The sequence below is a fragment of the Sorex fumeus genome, unplaced genomic scaffold (assembly GCF_029834395.1).
Source record: "Sorex fumeus unplaced genomic scaffold, SorFum_2.1 ptg000047l, whole genome shotgun sequence".
Classification (NCBI taxonomy): domain Eukaryota; kingdom Metazoa; phylum Chordata; class Mammalia; order Eulipotyphla; family Soricidae; genus Sorex; species Sorex fumeus.
The window spans coordinates 3514466-3525416 of NW_026606104.1; the positions used below are offsets into that span (position 1 = coordinate 3514466).

Consider the following 10951-nt stretch of genomic DNA (forward strand, 5'->3'; position numbering starts at 1 on the left):
TCGGCGAACCAATCAAAACTGCCGGCGGCGGCGGGTGCCTCCCAATGAGAACAGATTTGCGAGTGCGAACATTTTCAAACCAGGCACGAGGTGGCGCTAAAGCAAGACGTCAAGACGTACACTACGAAACAAACTTCCTAGGGTATGTTAGAGCTTCTCGGTCTGCGAGAAGCAGAGTGGCGCAGCGGAAGCGTGCTGGGCCCATAACCCAGAGGTCGATGGATCGAAACCATCCTCTGCTATCAAAGCTTATTTTTATTCGTTTTCTTTTCTCTCAGGTTTTCAATTAAAGATTCTCCAAGAAATGTAAACGCAAACCCCCTCTTCTCACCGGTTAGAAGCCGCCATACCATCTGCAAGTGGGATCGAGCAGTAAGTGATTTTAGGCAGCAACGGATAAGACGTGCACGGTTACAACTCAGGGAAGAGTAGAAGCAGCGTGAGAAGCCTGTTTGCGGGAGGACTGTTTAAACTCCAGTGGAAGAACTCGGGATGGTGAGGGTAAAACGAAAACCGAGGCAGCCTCTGATGATAGACCCCCGGAGCAGATAGCCAAGCAATGTGCAGACAGAGCAAGGCAAGGTGCTCGGAGCGATGGACCCAGCAGGTCCTGACCGCCTGCTTCCCTTTTTCTTCTTCCTTCACTCTACAAATTGATTCCATCTCTCTGAATTCCCATGTGTGTTTCCATTAAGTTAGTCCCGTTGCTGTTTTGTTCCCTCCTGAATTTCTTTATTCTTTGCATTCTTTTGCATTCATCAATACTTTCCCTTTCCTTCCTTTCCTTCTCCTCCAGCCCTGTTCCCCATCCTGGTCTGTTACTTGGAAGTTAAGACTTTTTCTACCCGAAAAATTACAACATACACCCTTGATTTAGCAAAGTCTAATTTTATGTGATACTCTTTACCATTTTTGTGCAAAGTGAGGCAACAGTTTAGTTCTATTTACAGAATTAAGTACTACTGTTGTCTTGACTTTATTATTTTCTTCCAGTGCTGGGATCTAGCCTCACGTCGGCAATTCTTTTAAGTTTTTTGTTTTTTGTGGGAAGCTGGCCCTTTAACTGACCAAGGCCTAAGTGCCTGTATGGTCATCCTGACCTACGACCCCACAGTAGGCACAGCCTGTGCTATGTATGGTCATCTTGACCTATGTGACCCCGCAACAGGCAAAACCAGTGCTATGTATGGTTATCTTGATGTATGGTTATCCTGAGAGAACATCTGTCATGGCTGTCAGTAATAACAAGAAGTAACTATCTCGTGTCTGGTACGTGATGCATGTAAATTTTATAAATCATATGGACATGGCTCTTTGTGTATCTACCTCATGTCTGGTAAATCATATGGACATGGCCCTTTGTGTAATCACCTCGTGTCTGGTACCAGATACACATAAACCTTGTAATGCATGATAGGTGAAAACAAACCTTCCTAACCATATATGGGCACGACCTTTAGTGTAGCTGCCTCACTAATGGATATATACCCTGATTGCCCCCAATAAGGTCTGTCCCTTTTTCTCTCTGTTTCTGAGCTGCATTCTGTCTCTTGTGTCTCGAGTTCATTCGGTCGGTCCTTCCCTGCACCTACGGATCCTAGGGCCACCTCCGCGGGCCGGAGAGTGGTTTTGCGGGCCCCCCGCAGTTTTTGTTTTTAGCGTGTATATTTTTCTACAAAATTACAGCTCTTAACTGAGCAGCTATATTCATTTTTAATAATATATTTGTTACGTAACCACAAGACGGAAAAAAACATTTTTATGACCCCAGAATATTCTTCCTGAGTGGGTGTACGAAAAGAAGATTGAACAAGGGGATAATGGTGGATTGTGGGCTCCATGGTCAGGGTGTAGTAAATCTGTACACCAAAACTGTATGTTTTAACACTGTTGAAACTATCTTACCTACACTAAAATTACGTTAAATTACAATATGATAGCACAGCGGGTAGGGCGTCTGCCTTGCACGCAGCCAACATGGCCAACCCGAGTTCGATTCCTCCGCCCCTCTCGGAGAGCCCGGCAAGCTACCGAGAGTATCTCGCCCACACGGCAGAGCCTGACAAGCTCCCCGTGACGTGTTCGATATGCCAGACACAGTAACAACAAAGTCTCCAATGGAGACGTTACTGGGCCCGCTCGAGCAAATCGATGATCAACGGGAGGGCCTTTACTTTACTTTACTAAGTTTTTTTTTAAAAAAACTTTTAATTACATATTTTTTTAAAGTTTCCTCTCCCACCTTTGCCTTGCTAGAGGTAATCATTATTCTGATTTCTAATTCATTTTTTCGGTTCTAGAACTTCACATAAATGAACTCACTGCACTACATTCTTTTTTGTTTTGCCTTCGTGTGCGTGTTGAGTTGTTTGTTTGTTTGTTTGTATGTTTTGGGCCACATCTGCAGAGCTCAAAGTGTGGTGTGACCTAGGGACCATATGTGGTACTGGGAGGTAATACCTTAGTCAGCATCCCTAGTCTGCATCGTTCAAGGCAAAAGCCCTACCTGCTGTGCTATCTCTCCAGTTCCTTGGTTTGCCTTCTTTTGCTTGAAATGTTTCAAGATTCTTCCATGTGTTTCACATTTATCAGTAATTCTTTTTCTTTCTTTCTTTCTTTCTTTCTTTTTTAACGTTCCATTGTATGCCACATTTGTCTCTTGAGAAGTTCAGGATTTCTCACTCTCCTTCATTCATGAGTATAGGGCCAATCTGGTTAAAGTTGCTCAAGAAGGTTTTTGAATATGGGTCTTAGAGGTAGGGCGTCCATTTATCTTAGGGAGGTGTAGGTTAATATGTGGACAGAATTAAAATCCCATGTATATGTCAACTCCACGGGGCGTTATTACTAATTATATTAATGCTTGAACAATTTAGACTTACCATTTTTAATGCTCTTTATTCTCTGCTGATTCTTCAATTGTTTATCTATAATAACCTTTCTCTGCTTAAGAGTTAGTATCTTAACAGGGTGGGGAGAGGTTGGGGTGAGGGTGGGGGGGACACTTTGTTAATATTGTTTGCATGAAACCCTTTCACTAATAGTATTGTAAATCACGGTGCCTAAAATAAAATTTTTAAAAAATCATCCCACGGGTGATTTTTTTTTTATGGACCATTCCTTTGATAGGGGCGGGGCGGGGCGGGGCTAGTGGTGGGCGGGGCCTCCCCAGGTGCTCTGCAGGGTGGGGTTATGTTCTTTCCACTCTCCCTGATAATGCTGAACTGCACTGGCCAGGAGCATCACCCACCCTCCCCCACCCTCCCCCCCCCCATCCGTTAGCCTGAGGGGGAGGGGGCACACCTGGAGGTGCTGGGATTAGGAGTCCCTGCGATTCCGGTGATCAACTTCCTCCCAGGAAGTTCACTTATTTTATTCATCAGGTTTTTGACTCACATAGACTAGTGCTCTGCTAAGCTTAGTCTGCTAAACTGTAGCCTTGCCTATCATAAAAGTAAAGTAAAGTAAAGGCCCTCCCGTTGATCATCGATTTTGCTTGAGCAGGCCCAGTAACGTCTCCATTGGAGACTTTGTTGTTACTGTGTCTGGCATATCGTATCTTTTAATAAATAAGTAAACATAAATTTTCTCCTGAGATGTGAGTTGCTGTAGCAATCATAAAATGGATACCAGATTAGGTAGAAGATGTGAAAAACTTGGGAAGTTACATCCTGTGACAGGTATCTGAAACAGATCAGTTTTGTATAATTGTATGGTATGACTAATACAAGCAGAGAATTATCAGAATTGAGCTAAATCATAGTAATACAAGGAATTGGTTATTACGAGGTATTTCCTGAGCAAACCCCTCCCCACCACACACACACACACACACACACACACACACACACACTGCTGTGAGAGGTTGTAGTGTGAGAATATTGGAGAAGCACAAAAAAAGAGTGAGTTTATTTTAATAAAAACAGAGGAAAAAATAGGAAAAAAATCAAAAGAAAAACAATAGTTAACATATAAACTTTATCTGGAGCAGACTTTCCAAGCTATATCAGTTTCCTTGATTTTTACATTTTTTTAAAAATTGAATCACCATGAGAGAGACCATTACAACACTGTTCATGATAGCGATAGCATTTCAGTCATAGAAAGCTCCAACACCCATACCTCCACCAGTAATTTCATAGCACCAGCGTCCCCAAGTTTCCTCCCTTCCCTTCAAGCAACTCCCCACCCCCACCTGCCTCTATGATAGGCACTTCTCTTCTCTCTCTCTTTCTCTCTCTCTCATTGTAGGCATTATGGTTGCCATACAGATGCTGAAAGGTTATCATGTATTTCCCTTTACCTACTTTCAACACTCAGTTCTTGTCCAGTGATCATTTCCAACTAGTATTGTCATAATACTATGGGTAATAATATGAATCCATTTTAAGTTTGGTAGCACTGTAGCACTGTCCTCCCATTGTTCATCAGTTTGCTCAAGCGGGCCCAGTAATGTCTCCATTGTGAGACTTGTTACTGTGTCTGGCATATCGAATACGTCATGGGTAGCTTGCCAGGCTTTGCCGTGGGGGCGAGATACTCTCGGTAGCTTGCCAGGTTCTCTGAGGGGCGGAGGAATTAAACCTGGCTCGGTCAGGCTGGCCTTGCGCAAGGCAAACGCCCTACCGCTATGCTATCCTTCCTCTCGGAGAGCCCGGCAAGTTGCCGAGGGTATCCTGCCAAACGGCAAAGTCTGGCAAGCTACCCATGGTGTATTCGATATGCCAAACACAGTAACAACAAGTCTCACAATGGCGACGTTACTGGTGTTCGCTTAGGCAAATCGATAAAAAAACGGGAGGACAGCGCTACAGTGCAGTTCTTTCTTTGGTTTGAGAAGTTTTTAGTTGTTACTTCTTTGAGTAGAGTCTCTGTTCCCTTCTAACTTCACCTGAGATGCCCAAGGGCTGGAGCACAGAGGTAGGGCGTTTGCCTTGCGCGCAGCCAGCCCAGCAGAGCTGGGTTCGATTCCTCCACCCTTCTCGGAGAGCCCGGCAAGCTACCAAGAGTATCTCACCCGCACGGCAAAGCTTGGCAAGCTACCCGTGACGTATTCCATATGCCAAACACGGTAACAACAAGTCTCAAAATGGAGACGTTACTGGGCCCATCGAGCAAATCGATGAACAATGGGAGGACAGTGCTACGGTGCAATAATATGGGTCACATCACACCCATAAGCCACCTCCTGCCGGCACCAGATAATCTCCTCATCGGCCACCTTCCAGAACTCACAGTTGCTTCTCCCAGAAGGGAGCATAAAATGAGGCCCCCATAACCATGCTACTGGACTCCGTGCCAGGCTGTTTTCACTTGGGGTGCCCCAGAGGGGGGAATGGGTAAGAATACTCCCCGCCCCAAGGGACCCAGCCCGGCAGCCAACCTCCACTACCCAACCACCGCCACGCTCCAGGCCACTTCCCACACGCTTGGGTCGAGCCTCACATATGAGTGAATATATTCCTGGACACATCATAAGACACTCCCTACCCATTCTTCATAATTACCATATTTGACGGGGTTCGGACAGTAGGCAACAAATCAAAGAGGGAAATATATATACATATACCTCTTGGAGAGCCCGGCAAGCTACCGAGAGCTTAACACCCAGAGCCTGGCAAGCTACCCATGACATATTCAATATTGCCAAAAACAGTAACAATAATGGGTCTCATCCCCCTGACCCTGAAAGAGCCTCCAATACCGTTGGGAAAGACTAGCAAGGAGAAGCTGCTAAAATCTCAGGGCTGGGACAAATGGAGATGTTACTGGCACCTGCTCGAGTAAATCGATGAACAAGGGGATGATAGTGATACAGTGATACAGTAGTGCTCAGATTTGACTCCTGGTTCTGTGCTCAGGAATCACACCTGGTGGTTTTAGGGGCAGGGGTACCATATGAGGTTCCTGAAATTGAACCGAGTTGGCCACGTGCCTTTACCCCTGCGCTCTCTAGTCATGTTTTTGAGGCCACACCTTGCTGTGCTTACTCCTGTCTCAGTGATTACTCCTGGCTTACTCCTGTCTCTGCACTCAGGAATCACTCTGGGTAGGCTTAGGGGACCATATGGGATGCTGGGGATTGAACCACCAAAAAACGGTCGATCCAAGCACACTAAATTAAATGTGACATAAATGGATTTATTTACAAAAGAACTCTTTATAAGGTGGCTCACGTATGAGACCCTGTGCCTTCCCCTTGAGCACAAGCGTTGCATGGACAGCAGTTTGTTATTAGAAACATTCCAGGTTAGCCACCATTATCATCTAGATCTACTTTGTGTTTAAAAATTAACTGATAATTCTGAAACACTGTAGAATGGATAAAGATTATTTTGTGATCATAACTCTTTGTTGAACTAGAGTATTTTTGCAGCATTCCTTGTCATCAAAAACATGATTAGGCGGCTGGAGCGATAGCACAGCAGGTAGGGCGTTTGCCTTGCACGCAGCCAACATGGCCGACACAGGTTCGATTCCCAGCACCCCATATGGTCCCCTGAGCACTGCCAGGAGCAATTCCTGAGTGCATGAGCCAGGAGTAACCCCTGAGCATTGCCGGGTGTGACCCAAAAAGCAAAAAAAAAAAAATTAAAGTTTAAAACTAGAAGCAGCAGAAAACTAGCTTGTATATTTATCCAAGTAGAGTGCAGGCTAGACTGTCTTGGGGAAATAAACATTAAAACTTGAAGCAATGCTTATTTTATTTTATTTTTTGCTTTTTGGGTCACACCCGGCAATGCCCAGGGGTTACTCCTGGCTCTGCACTCAGGAATTACCCCTAGCAGTACTCAGGGGGCCATATGGGATGCGGGGAATTGAAGCCAGGTGGGCGGCATGCAAGGCAAGCACCCTACCCGCTGTGCTATTGCTCCAGCCCCATTATTTTTTTTTTTTAAAAAAAAGGTCTATCAGGGGCTGGAGCAATAGCACAGTGGGTAGGGTAGGGCGTTTGCCTTGCATGCGGCTGACCCAGGTTCAATTCCCAGCATCCCATATGGTCCCCTGAGCACCGTCAGGGGTAATTCCTGAGCGCAGAGCCAGGAGTAACCCCTGTGCATTGCCGGGTGTGACCCAAAAAGCAAAAAAAAAAAAGGTCTATCAGGTTGGGGGTTCAAGAGATAGTATGGGTAACCACTTGCCCTGCACACAGTCAACTTGGGTTAGGAACCCCTGACAGCAAATGTGGTCTTCCCGTCCTCTGGTCCTCATGAATAATCCCTGAGCACTGTCCCAGATTCAGTTCTGGCATCACATTCTGCACTAACAGCTGGATGCATCCTGAGCACTACCCCACCAACACACACACACACACACACACACACACACACACACACACACAGTCTAAATAACCTAATAATGGGTAGTTTTGCCTTTTCAATTAATTCCTCAATCAAGTCTTATTATTTAGACTTGATCCGTTTTTTTTTCTTTCAATGTTTCAGGTCTAGATTTTGTTTTGTTTGTTTTGAGGACACATTTGGTAGTGCTCAGGACCTGAACCTGGCTCTGCATTCAGGGATCACTCCTGGTGGGCTTGGGGGGACCATATGGAGTACTGGGGAATCAAACCCTGGTAGACCATGAGCAAGGCAAGTACCCTACCCACAGTACTACAATTCTGGTCCCTAGGTTTTCTATTTATTGTTTCCCCTAAGAGTGCAGCCTTTCAGATTCCTAACCCTGACAAGAGGACAGTTTAATGTTTTGGGGGAATATTGAGATTCCAACTGACTTTGTTTTGTTATGTTTTTGGTCCATACATAGTGATGCTCAGGAATATCTCCTTGGGGTTTAGGGAACCCTAAGAAATACCAGAGATTGAACCTTGGTCAGCTATGTGCAAGCAAGCACCTTTTCAAAGGTGAGGAGTGTGTCCATTATCTTGTTATTGAAGCGATGGTTTCATAGGTATATGCATATGTCCAAACTTACAAAATTGTATACATTAAATACTCAGAGTTGGACTGGTGAGGTAGTACAGGGATAGAACTTGTCCTGCATTTAGCCGACCAGGTTCAATTCCAGCAGACCATAGGGTCCCCAGAGTACCTTCAGAAGTGACACCTGAGCACAGAGCCAGGAGTAAGTTCTAAGCACTGCCAAGTATGCCCCCCCCCAACAAAAGAAAACCAAAAAGAGTGCAGTTTATGATATATCAAGAGTTTATGAGAAAGGACTCAGAGAACTGGAGCGCATACTTAGTATGCAAGGGCCCCAGGTTTGATCCCCAGCAGCATATGGACTGGACAGGGGTGTGGCCCCAAACCAAACAGTTTACCAAACTTTCCCTGATGCCAAGGTTGCAGGACTCAGGTAGACCTTGAATTCAACACCCAATACCGCCAAAACATAGAATAGGGACTGGAGGACAGTGGTTATGGCACATACCAGGCATGATCTTGAGCCAAGAATTCAATTTCTGCCACCACCTGGTCCCCAGAGCATTTCTGGGGGCAGCCCTGGAGGTCCCTGACACCACCCAGGAGGCCCAAATATGAGCAGCACTGCAGGCCTGAGCAGCACTTCATCCTGCAGCCGTTGAGCTGATCTGACGGCCAGACTGAGAAATGTGAGTGGGGTCCCTGTACCTCCTTAGCACCTCTTGAGAGGTCCTCCCGCAAATAAGATAAATATCCAAGTCAGCATGATAGTACAAAGGGTAGGGTGCTTGCCTCGTACCTGGCTAACTCAGATTGGATCCCGGACACCCCAGGTGTTCTTTCGGGCCCTGCCAGGAGTAATCCCTGAGTGCAGAGCCAGGAGTAAGTCCTGAGCACCACTGGGTGTGGCCCAAAACCAAAAATAAGGGGTCTGAGCTACAGTATAATTTTCAGGGCACTTGTGGAATACCCAGGTTCGATCCTTGGCACACCTGAAGGTCCCCCGATCCTACCAGGAATGATTCCTGAATACAGAGTTAGAAGTAAGCCCTGAGCACTACCAGTGTGCCCAGAACAAAAAATAAAGATAAGTAAACAGCAGAAAGAACTAAATGAAAAAAAAAATTAAACAAAGGTAATTACCTGGGGCTGGAGTGATAGCACAGCGGGTAGGGTGTTTGCCTTGCACGCAGCCGACCCGGGTTCGATTCCCAGCATCCCATATGGTCCCCTGGGCACCGCCAGAAGTAATTCCTGGGTGCGTGTGTCAGGAGTAACCCCTGTGCATCGCCGGGTATGACCTAAAAAGAAAAAGAAAAAAACAAAAAACAAAGGTAATTACCTGACACATGGCTGCTGCCACAATGTTGATTTGAGCCCCAGCACTGCACATGGTCCCCCATGCACTGCCAGGCATGACCCCTGAGCATAAGTGTGTTCATAGCCAAGTGTGCCCACCCCCCCTTAAAAGAAAAGAAATCTCATTTGCTCTCTATCTCTCTGGAGCCAACTGATGAGGCAGAAGACTATTTGCCTGTTCTGCCAAAGTTTGCCTGGTCTCCCTGAGCTACCCTTTCTTGCTTCTCAAATCATTTTATAAGGGTTGTGCTAGATGAGTGCTGGAAACACACAGTTCTCCTGCAGCTAAGGAAGTTCTGCTGGTGAGTGAGCAGGTGGGTGGAACCATGATGAACTAGCTTCATCTCAGGATAATGAAGGATACTAGGTGCCAGCACATTCTTTTTTTTTTTTAATTTTTATTAGTGAAACACCATGAGGTACAGTTGAAGACTTACAAATTTTTGTGCTTGGGTTTCAGTTATACAATGATCGAGTACCCATCCCTCCACTAGTGCCCATTCTCCACCACCACGGGTCCCAGTATTCCTCCCACCCCCCCATCTTCCCCATCCCACCCTGCCTCTGTGGCAGGGCATTCCCTTTTGTTTTCTCTTTTTGGGTGCTGTGGTTTGCAAAAGAGACATTGGGTGGCATCGGTCTATAGTCTACTTCTAGCATGCATCTCCCATCTTGGGAGGATCCTCCCAACACCATTTACTTGGTGCTCCCTTCTCTATCTGAGCTGCCTTTCCCCCTAGCATGTGCGGCTGGCCTCCAAGTCATGGAGTAAGCCTTCTGGTACCTATCTCGGCTATTCTTGGGTGTTAGTCTCCTATTTTGTTACTTTATGCTACCCAGATGAATGCAATCTTTCTGTGTCTGTCCCTTTCTTTCTGACTCATTTTGCTTAGCATGATATTTTCCATGTAGTACCACTTGTATGTAAATTTTATGACTTCATCTTTTCTAACAGCTGCATAGTATTCCATTGCCCAGCATATTCTTTATCCAGACTCTATGGATATTGTTAGGTATCTAGTCTTTTTTTTTTTGCTTTTTTTTGGGGGGGGGGTCACACCTGGTGATGCACTGGGATTACTCCTGACTCATGCACTCAGGAATCACTCCTGGCAGTGCTCAGGGGACCATATAGGGTGCTGGGAGTCGAACTCGGGTCAACTGCGTGCAAGGCAAATGCCCTACCTGCTGTACTATCGCTCCAGCCCCGGTATCTAGTCTTTCACTACAAGCTAGAAATCTAAATAGTTGTGGGCCCGGGGTGTAGCTCAGTGGTGAAGAATATACTTTGCTCCTGTGAGCCTCTGGGCTCAGGTCCTGGTACTGAAAAATAAAATAGGATAAAAGTTTGAGAAATCCAAATATTCATGTGTCAGCTGCTCATTTCTAAGTGTGGACAATTAAATAAAATATACATATGGGGGGGGCTGGAGTGTTAGTACAGTGGGTTGTGCATTTTTGACTTGCACACGGCCAACCCAGGTTAGATCCCCAGCATCCCATATGGTCCCCGAGCACTGCTAGGAGTGATCCTTGAGTGCAGTGCCAGGAGGGATCCCTGGACATCGCCAGGTATGGCCTTTTGGCCATAAACATAAATCAAAAACAACATAAACCCAAAACAACAACAACTACAAAAACATATGGGGCCAGAGCAATAGCACAGCCTGTAAGGCCTTGCACATGATCCACCCCGGTTAGATCCCCAG

The 10951-nt window shown here is 45.9% G+C and overlaps 2 protein-coding genes and 1 non-coding gene across 3 annotated transcripts in view; all 3 read left to right on the forward strand.

Moving 5' to 3' along the window:
* The window catches only part of FMO5 (flavin containing dimethylaniline monoxygenase 5), a 241443-nt gene extending 239408 nt beyond the window's left edge, over positions 1–2035 (forward strand). The window contains exon 10 of the transcript XR_008793729.1: positions 1946–2035. The gene's annotated coding sequence lies outside the window, so the exon portion shown is untranslated. The remainder of the gene's footprint in view (positions 1–1945) is intronic.
* The window catches only part of CHTOP (chromatin target of PRMT1), a 51535-nt gene that overhangs the window by 31705 nt on the left and 8879 nt on the right, over positions 1–10951 (forward strand). The gene's annotated exons all lie outside the window — the stretch shown is intronic.
* TRNAM-CAU (transfer RNA methionine (anticodon CAU)) lies at positions 171–242 on the forward strand. The gene has a single exon. It is a non-coding gene; the product is annotated as a tRNA-Met (tRNA).